At 41.4% G+C, this 12150-nt stretch overlaps 1 protein-coding gene across 6 annotated transcripts in view; it reads right to left on the bottom strand.

Moving 5' to 3' along the window:
• Positions 1 to 5412, bottom strand: part of LOC125770623 (Down syndrome cell adhesion molecule-like protein Dscam2) — a 38529-nt gene extending 33117 nt beyond the window's left edge. For 2 of the 6 annotated variants that reach the window (XM_049440473.1, XM_049440474.1), the window contains exon 1: positions 1961 to 2699. The gene's annotated coding sequence lies outside the window, so the exon portion shown is untranslated. Of the gene's footprint in view, positions 1 to 1960; positions 2700 to 3368; positions 5244 to 5318 lie in introns of those variants that run through there. The other 4 variants (XM_049440469.1, XM_049440471.1, XM_049440472.1 and 1 more) reach the window with 4 other exon arrangements.
• Between the last annotated feature and the right edge of the window lie 6738 nt (positions 5413 to 12150).

Here is a 12150-nt window from a genome sequence, read left to right as displayed (position 1 = left end):
TGTCGTACCAAGGCGCCACGAATTTGATATGTTATATTTGATGGTGAAACCCACAAATCGCACAATAATAAAGGGTTGTCGGAGTTCACCACAAGCCACTGGACATTGTTTAGGACATTGAGCAATGTTCTCTCCCTGTGTGTGGAAGGAAGGAAGTAAATTTATCGCTTGATCAAATGTATTTATGCGCATGTTCATGGAAGGGTATAAATGTTTCCGGAATTTTTTTTAAAGTTTGTATACTTTTGTTATTCACTGCAAGCAATGATATTGGCACTGTTTCCAATAATAAAGTGAATTGTGATCACTTACAATATTTGCATAATGTACGATTCATCGTTCAACTTTCGATGCGACCAATTTTTGGTACAATTTTCCTAGAAAAACGAATATGTTTACCGAGTGCATGGTTACCGTTTGGAAAAGGCATCATGTTATGATTGAGACACATTGTTTTGCCGAAACTGTTTTTGATTTGTCAGTTGTGTTTTGCTATATCTCTTAGCAAAACAAGCGTTCCTATAACGTGCTTTAGGAATTCGTTAACGTCATCGTTCGTTCATTTTAGAGCTTTTTTATCATATATTCTTCAACGAGAATTCTTAAAATAAACTTAATTAAAATTTTAACAATAAAAAAACCCCTCGAATGTTGGTTGGTGGAAGTTTGAAATATATTTACAAAACACCAGGCGTCTCCATGCAAAATTTTAAAAATCGATGGAGACGCCTGGTGATCCACTCATTACTTTTAGCGCAAACAGAGTTTACTTGTTTCAAGATAAATTTTATACAATTTCTTATGTATATACAATAATTAGCAGCATAATTGTATGATATACGTGACTCAATATCAATTAATCGTTGCTTATATAACTGCGTAATCATTAAAATTGATTCATTAATCAGAGAATGCACCTAAAGAGAACACAATTTTCCCAGCATGATATGCAAAAAACCTATGTTTTTAGCTTTTTATCATTTCAATAAAAACTAAAACCCATTTCCGACAACAACAAAAAAACAACATTCATTTTGTTCAAAAACACACTTCACTGTTGCGATTGCTTTCAATTGCTAACCGAATTGTTAAGTCATTTAGTTTCAACAGGTCGCACTAGTCAGGCAATCATTCTCATCGCACATCCGATTTGATTAGCACTGTTTTCCCGTTTCGTTTTGGCAAACAAACCGTACAACTGCCGCAGCAAGAACCAAAAAATGGTCATTTTTTTGGCACATCTGTTGGGGCAATGGGGGATGATGAAAAAAAAGTGTCATAAATCTAAATCGGAAAAGTTATACCATTGGAAGCAGAGATGTACGTGTATGCTATGTATTTTGGGGATGTCTTGTGATGTTTGGCATCATTTAAGCTGGTTCCGTGGAAAGATGGCACTCGTCGAGAACAATATGTTGCCAGGTTATGGTCAACTGATGCTATCAATCTGCATGAAATTGAATATTCATTCGTTTTGTTTTTTTTGCCATGCTTCGTATAGAAATGGGCACAACTGTATCGAGCGATATGAAACGGACTGAAAGTAGATACTTGAATTTTTGGATCGAAAATGAAAGAACATTTTCAACATGATGTTTTTTTTAACAGAATTTGAGATATCAAAATTATGTATCATTCGATATATTTAATCAACACCGTAACTAATGTTTTCTGCGTGCTCTGCGTAAAGCTATAGAAACAAAATATTGCCGATTGAACAATAATGAAAAATTTTCAATTAATGAATATTGAATAAATCCTTATCTTTGGATATTCTAATGAATTTATTAAAGATCCTCTTATCTTTAAAAAAGCCCGTTAAAATATAGTATTGGATGGATTGAATAATAAAATTAGCAATTTTTACTCTTATATATTAAATTTAGTATTTAATTATGTACTTAATTATGTAATTCAACTTCATATTTTTTGTAGAAATATGTTTCATGGCGTAACTTACCTCTAATTATTGTATAGATTCATAATAAAATACCACGATAACTACTTAGTTCTTCGATCTCTCTACATAATCGCCCATTTGCATTCGTTCGTTGGACGCATTTCCGCAAATCAAACGCACAACGTCAAGCGCATCACACACTGATAGCAGCAGATAACAAGCGATTCACTTCATTTCCTTTTCCGGTTGCATTTCCCACACCTCGGACCGTTGTGTTTCCTTCCTTCACATGGAATAAAAAAAAAGTCAATTACTCACAATTGCACATACACTCACGAACGCACCAAACAACTCCCAAAAACCACCACCCCTTGGGACAAGAAAAGAACTTCAATTCCACACTTTATGCTACGTTGCTCCAACAACAACTCCACACCACTTCACACACACACACACATGGCAGACACTCCTATTATGCTATTTCATTATCATAATCATTTTGTACTCATCAGCGCTGTGCCGTGAAATGAAGAACTCGTGTATGCATTATTATCTCATCACTTTATTACACTCCAGTTGCACTGTTGCACCTGCACCAGTGTCGCACGTGCTGTAGAGTCTCTGTTTTATTCGAGTTTATTTTTTTTTGTTCTGTTTCGTTCTTTGCTTTACCCCATCACACGTACGTACACGTTGCTGTTGCTCTGAAATGAATCGTGCTTCGTTTTTTTTCTCCTCCTGTTCCCCCGACCCGGCAACCAACAAAAAAAGTGAAAAAAGGAAATGATGAGAGATGGGGGAAAAATAAGGGGTTGGAAAAAAAATAAAACAGAAAACAGGAATCAAAATGAAACTAGCTCTCACAGCATGCATCGTGTGTGTGTGTGTGTGTGTGAGTGTGGCAACACCAGCAGCGGAAAGCAAAAAGGATATAAATGAGACCAATTATCCTTTAGCCGGCTTTTGCTGGGAGTTTTCCACTCGTCCCGTTTGGTTTCGCAAACCAAACTCCTGACGTGGATGCCGTCTGTATACGTACGTGTACATCGTTTTGTTATTGTTTGTCCCATATTTTCCATTTATCACCGGGTTTTCGCTAATCTTTCGCCGTAGGAGCGGCGGCACATCACGTGCGGCCGGTTGTTTGTGAGGCATTCAATTGCTTCCGGTACTAGTGATATTTTTTTTTGCTTGTTTCGTTTTTTATTTCAATGCACACCAACAACCATCACACCGTGTGTCCGGCTTGTATGTGTGTGTGCATTTTTTTTTGTTTCAACTCTTATTCACTTATTTGTCACGTCACGCGTTCGCTCGTAGTCTCGGGATAGAATTAACAGGATGTCACATTGTGTTTTTTTGTTCACGTCACACAACGAAACGTATGAAAGTAGTTTTTCCTGCCCCAATACTAATGGATTGAAGCGCTAGTGAAACGCTTTCACTTTTCAAAAACCCGTTTTTGTACCTCAATGGGTAAGGCGAGGGACGATTTTCCTTTCACACATCGAACACCAACCGATGTACGGTGGTTGAACGATTCAAATGAACTGACAAACGGTGTCCTTTGGTGTGCTGCTGATAACTCTGCCGCATCGGCCACTATCCAAAATCCGATCTGTATTGTAACGAACGATGAGATATAGATACACTGCCTGTGTTGCCTCTGTTTCCTGTATCCTCTCACGTCCCACAAAACAGACCTATCCGTGTATGTATCCACTTATGTACTTCACCAAAGCTAGAAGCATCGTATTTTCGGTAGCAATTTCCTGACACCGGGAAAAGGTTAGGTGTAGGTGTGTGTGTGTATGTGTGTAGGTCTGTGCACAACTGCAATTCACATAATTATTCAAAAGTACGAAACCGAAGAGCAATAAAATCATCTCTCGCTTGAGTATCATCCCTCTCATCCCCCTGCGTTTCCGTACCATCCGAACCGTTACCCCCCGCGTTTCCGGTCGACGGTCCAGGAAAGGACTAGAGTACACACTCGAGAAAACTGTTGAGCAAACACATGGACTCTGCTCACTTCACTCGCACGCGTTCATGCCCAACCGAACTTAACCCGCTGCCTTTCTCTATGTATGTGTGTGTCGGGAAGGGGAGACCCGGGGGGGGAAGAAGGGAGCCTGAAGCAAGGTGGACAATTATTTTCCGCTTGTACTGGCCGGTATGTGTAACTGTGGCAGTATGGCAGCATCATGAGTTGAACAGTGTTGCGAGTGAGGGACGTAGAGTTCCTTGGAATTCTATTTCCATACCGACAACGAAAACGCATCCCCGTGTGAAAAGTTCCATCGAAAATTTAGTGAAAATCTCAAACGAATAGATTGGGACCATCCCAAATCAAAATGATTGTGTGTATTTGTGTGAGTGAGTGATTTAAATCGTCCTTTTTGTGTGTAAACTCCCAAAAATGCACCACAATTAACAATACTTATCACTTCATTCGTTTGACGCTCGTGTGTCATTTCCTCTGCACATGTTTAACGATGCGTATCAATCTCGTTTTCATCCTCACTAGTGTGTGTCTGTGTGTGTATGTGTGTATGTGTGTGTTTATGTAAGCAAGCAATGTCCTGGCTACCTTTAAAAGACAGCACACTGATAGGTAAGGTTTGCGGTGTGATGAGATACAACCGTCACCTTCCTAACACGGCCGTGTTTCCCAATATGTACATATACATAGGACATTCCCGACACCGTCATCTAAACGGTAAGGTGTTAACGGTATGTGGCGGACCCCGGGACAAACCTCCGAGTGGTGGAAATAATAAAATCAGAGCGATAGCACCGATTGCCGTGTGGTGCTTTCGGGCTGTGTTGTGCGGGTGAGTAAGTAGCAGCAAAGTGATAATGTACCTTTTCAGCAAAAAAAAAGGATGAATGCTTGCCAAACAGTACGTATAACGCTGAGTAACGAGCAGCAGCAGCTTAGTGCGATGAGATGGATGGTGAAGTTTGAAATGACAAGACAAACCCTCCTCCCGGTTCGAAGTCTGACGCGTATGACACGATGGCAAGAATGCACAGATCCTTGCTCACTTTCACTGTCCACCGCACAGCAGTCTCGCAACCAGTATCAGTTACTTGGCGTGATTGTCCGTGTGCGTGCATGCCACATGTGCTGACGAAAAATTAAGCCGGTCCTCGCATTGAAACCTATTCACACAATCACACGACAAACCACTTCGATTGCGCCAGTAAGCCCTCTTCAAGCAGTAAGTTCAAGTACAAGTGAGTCTACAAAATAATAAAAGGCAGCTTCCTTCAAGCATCAGTCAACAAAATGGTCCAGTTGATGCGCATCGGCTTAAACTTAATTTCACTCTCTCACACACACGCACACAATTGCACAACTCTTAAATGACACTCGTGATATGCCTTGTCCCGATGGTTTAAGCGTAATCCGAACCGTATTCCCGCGTACCGAACGATGCTGCCTTTAACTGCTGCACGTCCTCACGTTACGAACGGCAACCGCCAACTATATCATTTCAAATAGAATCATATCCTCTCTAGCTAAGAATCCTTTTGCGGAATGATACATGATATATAAACAAATTTCCATCATGTGTCTGTGTACGAAAGGCGCACACCTTCCGCTGGAGCCTTCTCCAGTCCACTTCAGCGCCGCCGAGCGCGCACGCGTTTGTCCTCTGCATGTCGCATATGTGTGTGTGTGTATGTTGGTGCACCGCCACCCACCCAAAACACCCCCATCAAACCCCCAGGAAACAGGTACGTATGTGTAGCGAGATGTCGCTTCTCATTCTCATTCACGTTCTCGCATGTATGGCCGGGTATCGTACACGCGGCTGGCTGTTTCTGGCGCGCACACACCATATAACACTACCGGCCCGCCAATTTGTTGATGGCAGTGTGTTGGGCAGCGAGAGAGAGGACAAGGACGACGCTGCAAAACGCTGCAAACGGATGGATAGGGGAGTGTTCGGATGTGTGTGCCGTGTTGTCATTCTCGAACCGAGCGCAATCGGAGCATCATCGTATCGTAGCTCTTTACTGGCCCGAGCCGCTGTGTATTCTGAATGAGGGGGAAGCGAGATGTGGGCGCGTGTGTGAGGGTGACTCATCTTCGCAAAAAAGGATACATTAAGGATACACACCGTACGGTAGAACGAGAAAGGAACGCGTCATACAGTGCTGGATCAGTGTGAAGCAACACACGGTTTTTGGGGGCAGTACAAAGGGAAGCTGTATCTCTGGACATTTAGCTAAATTTGGCCTACATTTGAGAACTAAAATAGTAACGCCATAAAACATTATCGAACCTTGGGAAATTCATTCTATTACTCAAAATTTGAGATGTTCCTTTATTTGTGTATCGAATTTCATTACTAGTTAAAAATAGTCAAAAAGTTTCCTCATCTTATTATTCAGTTTAAGGTAGCGAAAAACTTCATAATGTATGAGTCAACTGACTCGCTCTAACTCATTAATTTTTGCTTAACAAATTCTGGAGTTTTATGCGGGAGTTACTTAAAATTTACAAACCTCTTCACGAATAATTAAACCAACTCACTCACTAGATTTAGGGGCGGTCCGGTGGTGCATGTGACAAACGGCGCCAGTCCACACGGCCGGACCGGGTTCAAATCCCATCCGGACCGTTCCCCCGTAGCAAGGACTGACTATCCGGCTACGTGGTAAAATAAGTCTAGTAAGCCAGAAATGGCCGGCGTGACCTGTAAGGTCGTTAAGCCAAGAAGAAGAAGAATTTGGATTCGCCACTTGCGCTTGTAATGCTGACACTGTCTACTAAGACAGTTACTTAAAGTAGTGATGGGCATTTCGGAACGAACCTCCTCAATTCATTCCATGTCTCAAATGGAACGATTTTTATATAATAGAATGATTATTTGTTGAGTTAGGAAAGTTCTTATTGGATCGTGTCGATCACTTCTGTCCATCACTGTATATGTGCACACATGCTGATACAGAAAACCAATGAAATCAATGACCACATTGATGCTGGGCGATGATGATGATGATGATGACGATACGTTTCACCGGTAGTATTCGATGATTCGTTTCGCCAGCCTCGAGTGCTTCTTCCACACATGTGCACCCCCTCTCCCCCGCCGTCCCTCGGCCACCCCACTAGACGATTATCACCCACTCACCTTCTTCACTGTGCCAGCAAAGCGTAATGCACCCGGCCACCTTCGTGCCAATGCCATCCAACTATAGTTTCGACCACCCACACAAACATACGACGGCGAATCGCAGGCGGCGAGAGATAGAGATGTTGTGAAAGAGATCCGTTTTCTCCCGGTGGCCGGTGGTGAAATTTAACCGAAACATACAGGAGAGATAAAATTGTTAGAATGTTACACATTTGTCGAGGTGAAAAGAATGAGGGGATAATATGATGATACTCTACCACCAGCGCCATCTTCTCTTCACAGCCTCCCCCCCCCCCCCCCCCCCCTTTCGACGATGGTTCTACACTTTCCCCCCACATACACATGCATGCATGCACACATACATGAATGCCGGCAGGATGCGCACGGGACGGAAAGCGGACGCCGAATGTTGCCACTGTTATGGCTGGTTCTCAAAACGTCCGTTATGTACAGTGGCGGGAACGTTTATCGGGAATTTTGTTGGTAAAATTTTATAAGACGGATAAGAGATGAGGAACTTGCGATTGGAGCTGCTTAGCAGGGTTGTTTGCAATTTGGTGAAGTGTTGTATTTTTGGCACAACGAACCCTTCGATGACTGTTCGCTTGCTGTTCTTAGTAATGTTATATTTATTACATCTTTTATTTATGTAATAGGAAGTTTTCATATAAAAGCAACAGTCGCACTATGATCAACAAAATACAGCTTTGCTTTTATATTTTAAAAATAACTTTTGAGCAATTAGAACATTGTTCTACAGAATAAAGAGAAGTATTAATTAAAATTTATTTTATAAAATGTTGATTCTACACTAAACTAAATAACACACCAATACTACTGATAAAACCCAAAGTTCTTCAACATGTAGAAAACAAAAAAGAAAGTATAATTTCTTTAAAAGAAAATACCAAACAAACAGCGGTCATCCGTGCAACTGGGTTATATGGATAAGATATTCCAAATTTCGTTACCTTGCATTATTGACTCCACTCGAAATTGTGAGTCCCCGTAGTGTTATGTACCGATCTGGTTTGGTCCCTCTACCCGTATGTGTATAGCGCACAACGCACGATTCGATTCGATTCGAGCCAGAAGCCCCTGGCTGAGGAATCGTACGAAGGTTGGATGATGATTTGGAAAGCGGGCAGGCGCGAATCGGAGATGAATGCTTTCGACCGAATGTGGCCCACTAGAGCAGGTTGTGCAGAAGAAAAAGGGGGATCAACCTTTCCGTCCCATAGACCAACAGACCGAACGACCGACCGACCGACCGACTGGGCATAGCATAGACCGCATGTATGTGCGCAAACCATCAAGATGTCGACATTATGTATCCATTTATCTATACGTGCGCTCTCACGCTGTGGCTGTGTGTTGTATCCTTGCGAAGTGCGGGGATCCGAGGGTGAAAGGGGTGGAGGGCAATTTGGACAACCAGAGGAGAAAGCGGATCAGAATTTCACACATCCCACGTACGGACGACAGATAACTCTCGTCGGACTGGTCCGGCTTTTGAATACATTCCCGTCCCGAATAAGGCCCATTTCAAAATACCCGAACATCCTTTCAACTTGCCTTTTGCCGTCCAGAAAGGGTAAGCTATCCAAACAAAACTTACCACTCTAAGAGCCTAAGCATAGTGGCCGATGGAAAGCGGTGGGAATGTGGAGTGCAATATTCGACCCGACACGGGTGAAAAGATTGCTGCGTGAATTTGGCCTAGAGCAAACAAGCAGAGCTGCTGGTGAAAAAGTGAATGATAAGAAAAACTTGCCCGAACGAAACCGAAAACTAGGAAGAAAGGATTAAAGACATCGGGAAAACATCACGCACTCTGAAGCAATTCCAACGTGGGCATGTGAGCTTTCCCATGCCCGCACCCGTCCCGCGACCTTGTTTTTGCCACAATCGCCAATGATAGTGCCAATGTTCGCAAATGTTGATAATGATGGCACACGAAACGAGAAGCAAAACGTGATGGCGAAAGGCGGCTAACTATATTTGCCAAGCATTATGCACTATAGATTAAAAGTATCTGCCGGTCTGGGCCGAGTGACGAGCGAACAAATAGATTTCGTGCCTTTCGTTCTCGTGCGCCAAAGCAAATAGCTGCCCTTGTGTCCTTTCGTCCTTTCGTTCCCGAATTCCCGCACTCGGTTGCGCAAATAGTTCGTTTGAGCCTCCGTAAATCCATCGCCCATCAGACAGTAGACGGATCGTCATCGACGTGTGTTTGTTTGTTTGTGCACCAGTTCTCACACACACACACACAGACACACTCTTGCGGTGGTCTTTGGTGTCCTGGCGAAATACATGGCAACACATAAGCTGATCTCCTATGTATTCTGTTAATTCGTCTCGTGTGGATCCTACCGGTGCGCATTAGTCCTTTCGGACCATGCGGACTTCATTTCCGTGAGGACGACCATGTACAAAGCGGGAACACCTTTCCTTTCCATCATCTGCCCAGTCACGTATACAACCCAACTCGATAAGAATTCCTGCCATCGATACCATCTAATTCGCGCTGACACCTTCACCCTCAGCTGCTTCCTTCTGCGTCGCGTTCGTCAGTTGCTTATATTGCTTATTTTTGGTTTCAGCAACAGTACCGCCCAACGACAGAGGCAGAGATGAGGATGATTGTTATTAATGGTCGTGAAAAATCACCACCAATTATCGCCCCTATATGCTCGTAGTCACGGCGCAGTACCGGGAGTTGATACTTTTATGCGTCTTCCCCCCCAGGGGAGGTGTAGTGGGTGCTGGAATTGTGCTGAACATAATAAGCCGAGCGGGAAAAGCAGTTTGTTAACCAGTTGCTTGTATCACTAGCGCCATGTAAGCGATACGGTACGTTTGCCCATTTAACGATGGGAAAGGCAGATAACATCGCGTAAAAGTTTACTGTCAACCGAAACTTGTGATAATAATTTTCCGATCGTATGGTGTGTGGCTTCAGGCAGCCTTCAAGCTTGCGAAATGATGATCAAACAAGGCATGTGTATGGCTGATTAAAACGAAAACCTCCACTCTTTGCGGATGAAGACATTTCTGAATTTCGCATAATCGTTGTGCAATATGTATCCCAATGAAGGTTTAGCATAATTGCTAAGCAATGTTTTACAATAATAATAGTATACAATCGTATGCTGCAAATATTGGTAACATCAAGAAAGCCTCCTGGAGAAGGTGGAATGTCCTGGGAAATCGTGCGATACTATGAATTGCAGCAGATATCGCAAACATATGTATATGGACACGAATATGGTCATATCTGATACATGATCTGTTACTAAGCCACGAAGTATTTTATTTTATTAGTTTATTTACTAACCCCGTTACTAAATGCTCAGCAATTGTGGCGTTTGCGAACGCGATTCAGAAAAAAATTCCAAAATTCCATATGAAATAAAATTAATGCGAATTTGTTGAAGTAAGTTTCTTTTCACTCAAAAAATGCTTTAAATAAAAAAAGAACAAAAAATTAAAAAATTTTTTTTGTAATTTCAATTTGAAAATTTCATAAGGCTGTAGCCTTAGTTTTTTTTTGGGTAAATTTAACAAAATTTTATTTTGCATTTTTTGCAAAATTTTAGCAAATTTGTTGCAATAAGTTTCTTTTCACTTAAATGATGCTTTAAATTAAAAAAAGAATAAAAAATCAGAAAAAAATTTCAAAAAAATTTTCCACTCGAAAATTTCATAAGGGGTACCCCTTGCAATTTTTTTGAGAAATTTAGCAAAATTTAAAAATTTGATTTATTTTAATGCGAAATTGTTGCAATTAGTTCCTTTTCACTCAAACAATGCTTTAAATTAAAAAAAGGTAAAAAATAATGAAAAAAATTGAAAACATCTATAAATTTGTCAATCCACTAAGGCTCATTTTCGCATCAAGTTTTGGCTATAACTCGGTCGGTATCTAACGGATCTCCAATCTTTGCCTGTGGTCGATAGATGGCACCAATGGCTACATTTTCTTCTTGGACGGCCATGCCCTCAGATGTCTGTGCCAGAAGTTATGCGAGGAACCAAGTTCCTTACCCTGTTTGAGAAAATGTAAAATTTTCCTCATTTTTGCACCGAATTTTGCCTATAACTCGGTCGGTATCTAACGGATCTCCAATCTTTGCCTGTGGTCGATAGATGGCACCAATGGCTACATTTTCTTCTTGGACGGCCATGCCCTCAGATGTCTGTGCCAGAAGTTATGCGAGGAACCAAGTTCCTTACCCTGTTTGAGAACATGTAAAATGTTCCTCATTTTTCTGCAATTCAGCAAAATTTTTAAATGTGATATATTTCATTGCGAATTTGTTGCAATAAGTTTCTTTTCACTCAAATATTGCTTTAAATTAAAAATAGAATAAAAAATCAGAAAAAAAATTCAAAAAAATTTTCCACTCGAAAATTTCATAAGGGGTACCCCTTGCCATTTTTTTGAGAAATTTTGCAAAATTTAAAAAATTTCTTTTTTTTAATGCGAAATTGTTGCAATAAGTTTCTTTTCACTCAAATAATGTTTTAAATTAAAAAACGAATAAAAAATAATAAAAAAAAATAAAAAATCTATAAATTTGTCAATCCACTAAGGCTCATTTTCGCATCAAGTTTTGGCTATAACTCGGTCGGTATCCAACGGATCTCCAATCTTTGCCTGTGGTCGATAGATGGCACCAATGGCTACATTTTCTTCTTGGACGGCCATGCCCTCAGATGTCTGTGCCAGAAGTTATGCGAGGAACCAAGTTCCTTACCCTGTTTGAGAAAATGTAAAATTTTCCTCATTTTTGCACCGAATTTTGCCTATAACTCGGTCGGTATCTAACGGATCTCCAATCTTTGCCTGTGGTCGATAGATGGCACCAATGGCTACATTTTCTTCTTGGACGGCCATGCCCTCAGATGTCTGTGCCAGAAGTTATGCGAGGAACCAAGTTCCTTACCCTGTTTGAGAAAATGTAAAATTTTCCTCATTTTTGCACCAAATTTTGCCTATAACTCGGTCGGTGTCTAACGGATCTCCAATCTTTGCCTGTGGTCGATAGATGGCATCAATGGCTACATTTTCTTCTTGGACGGCCGTGCCCTCAGATG

Source organism: Anopheles funestus, chromosome 3RL (assembly GCF_943734845.2).
Source record: "Anopheles funestus chromosome 3RL, idAnoFuneDA-416_04, whole genome shotgun sequence".
NCBI lineage: Eukaryota > Metazoa > Arthropoda > Insecta > Diptera > Culicidae > Anopheles > Anopheles funestus.
Note: the sequence above shows the minus strand (reverse complement) of the source record. Positions and strands in the feature narration are given on the sequence as shown.